Below are 10,847 nucleotides of genomic sequence, written 5' to 3'. Positions count from 1 at the left end.
ACGACTTCTAACTCGTGATCTCGGGTTGGGAGCATGATTGCTAGGTTTTTCGGATCAGGGTTAAGTAATGGTTGTCACGGCTCACAAGCTGCTAGGTTTTCTTAGCAATCAGTCTCGTAGCAAAAGTGAGAAATTGTATCCCACATTGACTAATAATATATCGCCATGTAGTCAAAATGTCCAACTCAGTGGGGTGAAATTAGCAAGGGAACGAAGAAGCCTCTTACAATCCACTACAAACTCCAACTTTCTCTTCCCCCGTTCCTTCTCCCAATCCCTCTAGCCCAAGAATCCATGGTGAGCCTCGCCAATGTCCATCTCAGCACCCACTTCCTCCCCTCCTTCATCTCCATCCATGGCTGCTCGCTATTGGCGGTGTGAGAATAGGCCCTAAATGGGCTGAAGCTGGCAAGCTAAGTCGATTTCAGCCCATGGCCCAAAGGAACAAAAACCCAGGATAGAGGATCGCAATTGTGATCCTCTCTTCATCTTCCTCGGGGCATAACGAGCAGCAGCGCCGCGGCCACTAGGAACGGCCATCGACCGCACTTCCTTCGGAAGCTCTATAGAAACTCCTTCATCCCTTTGTGATTGATCCACCACTGAGCTTCTCCTCCCTCTTCTCCACTTCCTTAGTCCCTCTCCTCCTTCTCAGTTGGCCGGCATGCCACCCCGGCCAAGAACCACCACCGACATTTCTCTTCCCTATTTTTTCTTGTTCCGAGATCCACTTTATTGCTGGAAGCGTCGCCGTCGTCGGTTGACTGCCAGACCGAGCCATCCTCGGACTAGATCTCCCTCTCTGCCACTCGCCAGCTAATTCTCCTTCTCCTCGTCCCTCTCTTCTTCCATTCTAAATTGGACCAAGCTTCCTTCCAAACATGTCCTTGATGGAATGATTAACTTAATGAATTATAAATCATACCTTGATTCGCTAAATCCATCTGGATTAAACTTTGAAATGCGTGCGCAGCTTCGATCACCGATGATCTGAACAAAGATTAGCGAGAGACCTTCTGGAGAAAGAGCTCTTAATACATGTATTAGAGAAGGGGTCTGACAGGCTATTTATAGCCCTCTCCAGGGACCAAACGCCGTGATTAGTTACACACGTGAAGAGTCACCCCCCATCAAGGCAACCTTTCACTGCCGTGCAATTACCTTAATGCCCTTGTGATTATCAGGATTTACAAGTGACACTTGTCAAGATGTGGGTTCTAATTAAACGGGATCAAGGTTTAATTAAACGGGATCCAACATTCTCCCACTTGGACCATATTGACGTCATTTGTCAATGTGGGCCACAACTTGACGAGATCCCAACATTCTCCCACTTGGACCATATTGACAAGTGAAATATCCTTAGCACTTGAATGTTATAATTTTTATACGCGTGTTCTTTCTATCCTGATATCAATTTGGGCAAACTTTATGTTTGATTACTTTGAGAATAATAATACGAACCATGGCGGAAATAACACCTATTTGATCGGCGTATAACCTTCCATGATCACTATATTACTAAACCATCATAACCAAACCCTTATGAATGAACTTCTCATAAAATTCAGTCTTTGGTCACAATTTCTGCTACCATAGTATGCATAAACCATATGAATTTATTAAAGCAGAAAATACAATATATGTGATTTACAACCATCTAAAATGTGCACAATAATACATCAACTAATTTATACAGAAAAGACCCATTTGATTGACATGCTCCTTATGCAATCCCGGGGCTATTGCTTTAGTCAAAGGATCTGCCAACATAAGCACAGTATTGATGTATTGAACTGAAACTTTATGGTCTTCACATTTTTCCTTTATAACAAGATATTTCACCTCCATGTGCTTATTTCCATTGGATATCTTGTTATTCTTTATTGAGAAAACTGCTGCTAAATTATCACAATATAATTTTATGGGCCTTGAAATAGTGTCCACGATCTGTAGGCCCGTGATAAAGTTCCTCAACCAAATAGCCTGTGTAACTGCATCATAGCATGCTAATAACTCAGCTTCCATTGTTGAAGCAGCTGTCATCTTTTGCTTCGAACTCTTCCACGAGACTGCACCACCAGCTAGTAGAAAGATATAACCTGATGTTGATTTTCTACTATCTGGACATCCCGCAAAATCTGAGTCTGAGTATCCAACTATCTCCAAGAGATCGGATTTGTTGTATGTGAGCATATAATCTTGAGTTCCTTGAAGATATCTCAATACTTTCTTTGCAGCTCTCCAATGTTCCATTCCTAGATTAGCTTGAAATCTCCCCAGTAATCCCACAACATATGCTATATCAGGTCTGGTACAGACTTGAGCATACATTAAAGTCCCAATTAGTGAAGCATATGGAAAAGCTTTCATATGCTCCTTTTCAATTTCATTCCTCGGAGATTGTGATTGGCTCAACTTTTCACCTTTAGTAATAGGCACTGGGCTTGGTTTGGAATTTTCCATACCAAATCTCTCCAACATTTTCTTAATGTAGGCTTTTTGAGATAGACAAACTTTTCCCTTAGATCTATCTCTATGAACCTCAATGCCGATGACATATGAAGCTTCACCCATATCCTTCATATCAAAATTACTGGAGAGAAATTGCTTAGTCTCCCTAAGCAATGCCAAATCACTACTAGCAAGCAAATGTCATCTACATATAGGACTAGAAAAATAAATCGACTCCCACTGATCTTAAGATAAATACATCTATCAACAACGTTTTCTACAAAGCCAAATGTAGAAATGACGTTATTGAACTTAAGATACCACTGTCGGGATGATTGCTTGAGTCCATATATAGACTTATTTAGCTTGCAAACTTTTTGACTCTGACCTTCTGAAACAAAACCTTCAGGTTGTTTCATGTAAACTTCTTCCTCTAAATCGCCATTAAGAAATGCAGTTCTCACATCCATTTGGTGCAGCTCTAAGTCAAAATGAGCCACCAAAGCCATAATTATCCTTAAAGAATCCTTCTTTGAAACTGGAGAGAAGGTTTCATGATAATCAATATCCTCCTTTTGAGTAAATCCTTTGGCAACAAGTCTGGCCTTATGTCGCTCTACCTTGCCTTTGGAGTCTCTTTTGGTTTTAAAAACCCATTTGCAGCGTACTGCAGTAGCTCCAGGAGGTAGTTCAACTAGATTCCAAACATTATTTTTAGCCATAGAATCTATCTCATCTTTCATAGCATCTAGCCATTTGGAGGAATTTACTGAACTTATGGCTTGTGAGAAATTTATTGGATCATCTATATTTCCAATGTCATAATTATTTTCTTGAAGGTATACTATGTAATCTGGTGGAATTGGAGATCTCCTTACCCTTGATGACCTTCTTAAAGTTGCTTCTTGATCCACTGGTTCTATAGGTGGAGGAGCAACATTCTCAGTGATAACTGGCACAGATTCAAATGGAACATTAATAGTAGACTCATCCTCCTCCAAATCATTATCAATGATAGGTAGAGGAATCATTGGCTGCTTATTTGAATCTTGCACACCATACGGAGTTTGCTTTTCCTCAAAATTAATTTCTTGAGGGTTTATATTCCCACTGATTTGGTCATTTTCAAGAAATCTAGCATTTCTTGTCTCCACAATCCTCAAAGTATGATTAGGACAATAAAATCTGTATCCCTTGGACTTTTCTGGATAACCGATAAAATAACAACTAATGGTTCTAAAGTCCAACTTTTTCTCTTGTGGGTTGTACACCCTTGCCTCAGCTTGACACCCCCAAATATGTAGATGTCTTAAACTAGGTTTCCTACCTGTCCAAACTTCATAGGGTGTTTTTGGGACAGCTTTAGTAGGAACCCTGTTTAAAATATACGCAGCGGTTTTTAAGGCATCACCCCATAGAGAAATTGGGAGAGTTGAGTGACTAATCATACTTCTTACCATCTCCATTAATGTTCGGTTTCTTCTTTCCGCAACTCTATTTTGATCAGGAGTACCAGGCATAGTGTATTGTGCAACTATACCTTGCTCTTGAAGAAATCGAGCAAATGGACCTAAATGTTGTCCTGTTTCAGTATACCTACCGTAGTATTCACCACCTCTATCTGATCTCACAACTTTAATCTTTTTATCAAGTTGTAACTCTACCTCTGTTTTGAAAAGCTTAAAGGCATTTAATGCCTCAGCCTTGTCATATAACAAGTAGAGATACCCATAGCGTGAGTAATCATCAATAAAGGTGATAAAATATTTATGACCAGTAAAACATGGGGTCGAAAAGGGCCCACATATATCTGTATGTATGACATCCAATAAATTTGTGCTTCTTATAGCACCTTTCTTAAACTTGTTAGTCTGCTTTCCCTTGATGCAGTCTAAACAAGTTTCAAAATCACCATAGTCAAGAGTTGGTAAAATTCCATCATTTACTAATCTCTTGATTCTTTTTATGGAGATATGGCCTAATCTTCGGTGCCATAACATAGAGGAATTTTCATTTATTAGGCTACGTTTTAATCCATAATGATCTTTATTTTGCAGGGATAAAAGGGATAGTTCAAAGGATGTATCAAGGTCTAATTTAAATAAACCATCCTTTAACAAGCAATTACCAACAATAATATTATTCAAGGAAAGGTTTACAAATGACCGTCCAAATGAAACGGTATATCCAAAGGAAACAAGTTTTGAAATAGATATTAGGTTTCTAGAAAATCCAGGTACATAAAAGGTATTTTCTAGGTACAAAATATGGCCAGTCTTTAAGGTCAATTTGAACGTTCCAACAGCTTCCACATGTGAACGCATCTTATTTCCCATTATGATGCTTCGCTCACTTTCCGTTGGAATTCTTTTGTTCAACAATCCCTGCAAAGTTTTACATATATGGATAGTAGCACCAGAGTCAATCCACCATGTGTTATGAGGTACATCAATAAAATTTGATTCATAACACACTAAGGAAAGAAAAGTACCTTTCTTTTCGAGCCATTTCTTGTACTTGATGCAGTCCTTTTTCAAATGTCCCTGTTTCTTACAGAAGAAGCACTTTATTTGCCTTTTGTCAGTCACTTTGGCTGACACTTTCATTTTCTTCTTCTTAACAGGAATATGATGACTGGTACCGCCGACCTCTTTATGTCTTTTTCCTTTATGAGAGGTGAGATAAACACTCTCTTGCCTCTCTTGTTTTATTCTCTGCTCCTCATCAACACACATGGCTAGAAGTTGATTCATAGTCCATTTTTCTGTATGTGTGTTGTATGAGATCTTAAATGGTGCATACTCCATAGGCAGAGAATTAAGGACAAAGTGTACAAGAAAAGTTTCTGACATGTCTACTTCCAATGATTTTAATTGGGCAGCGATGTCACGTAATTCCATAATGTGCTCGCGTATGCCACCATTATCATTATACTTTAAGGAAGCAAATCTTGATATTAAGGTGCTGGCTAGGGCTTTCTTTGAACTCACAAATTGCTCTTCTACTGCTGTTAAGAATTCTTTTGCAGTTTTGCAATCTGGAATTGAGCCCCTTATCTTTCTGGAGATATGATTTTGTATGAGTAAAAGACTTAAGCGGTTTGACCGCTCCCACCTCTCATACAACTTTTTCTCCTCTGGCGTAGTTTCCTCCGTGGGGACAGGTGGCATGTCCTCACGAAGTGCCAGATCAATATCCATGCACCCTAAAGTAAATGTCAGCCTTTCTTTCCATTCCGAGAAATTTGAACCATTAAGTATTGGGATGCATGATGTAGATTGTGAAAAAACTGTCGGAAACAAAGCTGCAAAACATATGCTTACTATCAATATGCATGCTATAATTACGCTAAAACCTTATCTAAATCACTAACCCATATTAGCAATTTAGTGAGTAAATCAAAATTAACTTTACATGATTTACCCCTTTACGATAAAACTAATGCATTAAGTATGATATTTAATGAACTTTATATATCTAGTTGGAAAAAGTCCAAAGAATAACAGCCAGATCAGCTCCAGATCGGTGGTGGAGCACTAGGCTCACTTAAGTACCAGCCTTTCTTAGGCACGTATGCCTTTTTGACAAGCTTTTCTTAGACACCGTTATTCAATGGATAAAATTTTACTAGATATTGTTCAATGTTAATGAAGAATTCAAGGCCTTTGGGCAACAAGATTTCATCATAAATATCATACTAATAACATTATTTCATCCCACCATTAACTTTGTATAATGATTTCCCTTTGGGGCCGGTTCATTATATATGATGCAACTATTCAATTTCATGAAATGATGATAAAAAGACTCTTTATTGATTAAATTAAACTAAAGCATTCTAAAATTTATGGGATGCTTTGGCTCGTCACCACAAATATGCACAAATTTAATCATTTATATGTCTTTTCCTACATAAGATGCTTTGGCTCGTCTCATGCATATATCATCCTTTTATCATGAAAAATATGAATAAATTTAAACAATCATGTATCATCATAAGAAAGCATCTAAATTGATTATTTATGTAATAAATTCATTACAGGGACCAATATGTAATAATTGGTGTACTGTTCTGTAATAAATCCTAAGTACAGGGATCAAATAAATATATTTTAGGACCTTCCTGTAACTCAATTTTCTTCTGGGGACCGTATATGAATTTCTAAAGCCCCTTTTTCAGAATAACATATTGTCAGGGGTTTAACTGCAAAAAGCATAGTTTAGTCAAAAGGATTCGGGTTTCGGGTTGCTGGCCGATACCCAATAACCCGAAACCTGTTAATCCCTTCACCCTTTTTTTTTTTTTAATTAACCGGATTCGGGTTTCGGGTTAAAACCCGAAACCCAACACTATTCATCTTCCCCCAAACGAAAAGAGAAGGGGGCCAAAACCAGTGGCCCCTTCTCTCCTAAACGACGGCGGCGCAACCGCCGCCGCCGGCCGTAGGCGCGGTGGCAGGCCGCGGGGCGGCCACAAGGCGGGGCCGGAGGCCGGGGTCGGCCGCGGAGGCCGCGGGGTTCGGCCGCAGGGTGCGGCCGCAGCCTGCGGTCGCGGGCCGCAGGGGCGTCGGCCGGAGGCCGTGCTGCGGGCGCCGTGGGTGGCGCGGCTGGCAGTGGCCGGGGTCGCCTAGCGGCGGGCCGCAGGCCATGGCGGCCAAAATTTTTTTTTTTTTTCTTCTTCGCCCGCGGTGGCCATGGCGGCCACGGCGGGTTGCAGCCGCTGCCGGCTCGCCGGGGGGCGGGTCGCAGCGGCAGCCGGGGAGTCGGGCCGCTGGACAGTGGCCCTGTTGGCCACCAGTTGGACGGGGAGAGCCGCTGCCATGGCCGCCGCTCTCCCTTCCTTATTTTTCTTAAACAAAGGTGGAAGAAGGGGAAAACAAATGAAGGTTTTAGTCCCACATCGCCCAAATGAAACGATTTCATTTCTTTAAGTAATATGGGCAAAAAATTTCATTCCAAAAGAAGCTTTTAGTCCCACATCGGAAAGCCAAAAATCTTTTATATGTTTAAATAACATCGGGTTCCCAAGGCCTTTCGGTCAGCAGATTAAATAGGTATAATTTATTTTGAAATCCATCTGCTCTGATACCATTGATGGAATGATTAACTCAATGAATTATAAATCATACCTTGATTCGCTAAATCCATCTGGATTAAACTTTGAAATGCGTGCGCAGCTTCGATCACCGATGATCTGAACAAAGATTAGCGAGAGACCTTCTGGAGAGAGAGCTCTTAATACATGTATTAGAGAAGGGGTCTGACAGGCTATTTATAGCCCTCTCCAGGGACCAAACGCCGTGATTAGTTACACACGTGAAGAGTCACCCCCCATCAAGGCAACCTTTCACTGCCGTGCAATTACCTTAATGCCCTTGTGATTATCAGGATTTACAAGTGACACTTGTCAAGATGTGGGTTCTAATTAAACGGGATCAAGGTTTAATTAAACGGGATCCAACAGTCCTCGGTTTTTCTCTTTATGGCAAAGCCACCGCGACACTGTGCCACCGGTCACAACCACCTCGCCGCTGGTCGCGCCTCCGCAAGCCGTTGGTCGAGCCACCGCCAGGCCATCGGCCACCTCTTCCTCTCTTCTTCCTCTTCTCCTTTCCTCCATGTTGCTTGGCTCTCGGGATGAAGATCACTTGTTAAGCCATGCCCAAACTTGGGCCCACTTCAGCTATCTTGGGCCTTGTTGGGTCGTGCCTACCGTGGGCCCAACTTAGGCCCAGTTCAGCCATCTTAGACCCTGTTGGGTCGTGCCTACCGTGGGCCAAACTTAGGCCCAGTTTAGCCATCTTAGGCCTTGTTGGGTCGTGCCCATTATGGGCCAAACTTGGGCCATGACCAATGTGTGCCAAACTTGAGCCCAGATTAGCTATTTAGGCCCTGTTGGGTCGTGCCCATTATAGGCTAAACTTGGGCCAAGTTCAGCCATTTTAGGCCCTGTTGGGCCGTGCCCATTATGAGCCAAACTTGGGCCCGGTTCAGTCATTTTGTGCCCTATTGGACCGTTCCATTGTGGGCCAAAATTGGGCCCACTTCAGTCATTTTGGGCCCTGTTGGGCTATTCCCATTGTGAGCCAAGTTTCGGCTCAGCTCAATCATTTTGGGCCCTACTGGGCTGTGTCCATTGTGGGCCGAATTTAGGCCCTGTTCACCCATTGTGGGTTGTATCCATTGTGGGCTCGTTTATCTATTGTGGGCCTGTTTATTTGCTGTGGGCCCGTTCACCCGTCATGGGCCCATTCATCCGTTGTAGACCCGTTCACCCTTTGTGGGCCCATTTATCTATTGTTGGTCGCATTTCTTTTGGGCCTTGTTGGGCCCTATTCATCCATTATAGGCCGCATCTGTTCATTATGGACCAAATACATTGATTGATCTAGCTCGACCCAGGCCAAATATCTCTTTTTCAATTTTGGTCAAACCGGACTGAATAGGCCAAGCCTCTGATTGGACCTAACTAAGTGGATCAAGCTTAAAAGCTCAAATGGTCTTAGATTGTGTATCTCTTTCTCTCTTTAAGCAAGCCCATGTTCTGACTAGATCTAAACTTTTCCTTTGATGGTCTATCCGAAACATTCGGACCAAGCCCAAGATCAGGATCAGACCAAATCCAGACCCGAGCTGACATTCTCTCTCCTCCTTTTTGTTCCTTTAGACAAGCTCAGGGATCCTAATGCAAGCCATGTCTTTTTTGTAACTCGGATCCAAGTTGACCCAATTTGGAAATTTCGAGCCGCTCCGGTACCCGGGCAGTAGACCGGCCATTACTCCAGCCTCAGTTAGATTTAACCACTTTCGATCTTCACCTCTAACCCGTTGAATCCTCCTTGCTCGGATCGAACTGGTCTCGGTTGAATTCAAAGCAATAACGTTATTTTGTAATTTATATCTTAATAATTTATGATGCACTTTTAAGTACCTGTTCATTTTTGCATTGGCATTTTCTTGGTTGCACTTATCTATTGCAGATTTATAGTCACAATGTAAGGAAATAGGTGGTAAAGGTGACTTATCTACAGCAAGGTCTATTAGTAGATCTCTGAGCCACTCAGCCTCTGTGCTAGTGGTGTCTAAAGCTATCAGTTCAGACTCCATGGTATTTCTAAATATCAAGATTTGTTTGGTGGATTTTCAAGACACAGCCGCACCTCCTAGGAGAAAGACATATCCTGTGGTGGGTTTAACATCTAAGGTATCGCTGATCCAGTTAGCATCACTATAGCCTTATAGAACAACAGAAAATCTACTAAAATACAAACTATAGGACTTGGTACCCATAAGATACCTAAGGATCCTCTCTAATGCTATCTAGTGATCTCTATTTGGATTAGTAGTATATCTACTAAGTCTATTTACAACATATGCTATGTCTGGCCTGGTGTAGTTTTCTAAAAATCCTAAGGAGCCTATGATTTGAGCATATAGGCTTTGAAGGATAGGAATTCCTAAGTTCTTCTTGAGGTGTGTAAAGGGATCAAAGGGAGTTGAGATAGGCTAACAATCGGAATAATTAAATTTATTGAGAATCTTGTCTACATAGTGAGTTTGGGATAACTCAATTCTATTTGCACTTCTAATTATATTGGTATTTAAAATTAAGTCAGCTTATCCCAAGTCTTTCATATCAAACTTATGACTTAAGAATTGCTTTGCTTCATCAACTATCTAAAGATCTGTTCCAAAGATCAGTATGTCATGTATATAAAGGCACAAGATTACAAATTTATTTCCAACTCTTTTATGGTATACACATTCGTCTGTATATTGATTTCAAATCTAAATGTTAGTATGGTTTTATCAAATTTCAAGTGTCATTGTTTGGGTGCTTGTTTAAGACCATAAAAAGATCTGACTAGTCTACAATCTTTATTTTCTTGGCCTGGGATTATAAATTTCTCTAGCTGGTCCATATAGATTTTTTCATTTAAGTCTCCATTTAGAAAAGTTGTTTTGATATCCATCTGATGAATTACTAATCTATGGATGAAGGCTAATGCTATAAGGACTGTAATAGTCGTAATCCTAGCTACATGTGCATAGATATCAAAGAAATCTATCCTAGGTCTCTGAGTAAAACTCTTGGCAACTAACTGATTATGCCCAAAGAATAACACGGCTATCGCAGTATATATTGGGGTGTCGATTCCATAGGGAGAAGGTAGAAACACTAAAAGAAACTACAAAACTAAGGAGAAATATTAAAGCAGTAAAATATGATATGAATATTTAAAAGTAAATTGACAATTAGATTGTAGTAGTAAAAAGATATGACCAGAATTAATGGCAGCAAAGCATCGGAAATTTTTCACTTGAATCAGGTAATTCCACTCTTATTTGATCCATTAGATAACTCAATTAGAAATCATAGCACCAGATTTTCT

Source organism: Phoenix dactylifera, chromosome 11, assembly GCF_051530095.1.
Source record: "Phoenix dactylifera cultivar Ajwa chromosome 11, Ajwa_hap1_PhDact_Kaust_v1.1, whole genome shotgun sequence".
NCBI classification, from domain to species: domain Eukaryota; kingdom Viridiplantae; phylum Streptophyta; class Magnoliopsida; order Arecales; family Arecaceae; genus Phoenix; species Phoenix dactylifera.
The sequence above is the reverse complement of the archived record's forward strand: the minus strand, read 5'-3'. Positions refer to the sequence as shown.